This window comes from Photinus pyralis, unplaced genomic scaffold, assembly GCF_008802855.1.
Source record: "Photinus pyralis isolate 1611_PpyrPB1 unplaced genomic scaffold, Ppyr1.3 Ppyr1.4_LG8, whole genome shotgun sequence".
Lineage (NCBI taxonomy): Eukaryota > Metazoa > Arthropoda > Insecta > Coleoptera > Lampyridae > Photinus > Photinus pyralis.
In genome coordinates, this window is record NW_022170819.1 from 27,388,891 (window position 1) to 27,389,547 (window position 657).

Below are 657 nucleotides of genomic sequence, written 5' to 3' on the forward strand. Positions count from 1 at the left end.
TATTTTGCCAGCAAAGACCAGAAGTTTTATGAGCGTGGAATCAATCTCCTGCCCGAAAGATGGCAAAAGGTATTGGACCAAAATGGAGAATATATAATTTAATAAAATGTTTATACACTTTAAAAAATTCGTCTTTCATTTTCACCACACAAAACGAAATGACTTTCCGAACAACCCCAATATAATGCTTTACGGGCCGTTTCAACAACTCGTCTACTGCAAATAAACATAAAATTATATAACGCTGTGATATGGCGGATTTTAATTAGCACTTAAAAGTATGCTTTAACATTCCCAACTTGTTCCCTTAGTGCGAGCATAAAGTGTCAAGTGTTTGACATTTGCTTATTAATTAGCAGGTTAATGTGCACAATTATCGTAGTACATAATCAATGCCAATACTAAGAGATCAAGCGCTCTTGCAACACTTACAATTAATAATTTACAACCTAACCGACTTCTACCCCTATCGGGAGCTTTCGTGTCAAATGAGATTCTGTTTCTGTTCTCGCCAATAATACTATGCTCAGGTGCGATCTATTCTAGGTAATCTTTTATGTATGCCCTCAAGCAATCTCGATCTGCCATTATTGATATATTGGGGTATACATTTATTAATAAATTATGTAAGTATTTGCTTTTAGTACAAATAATATT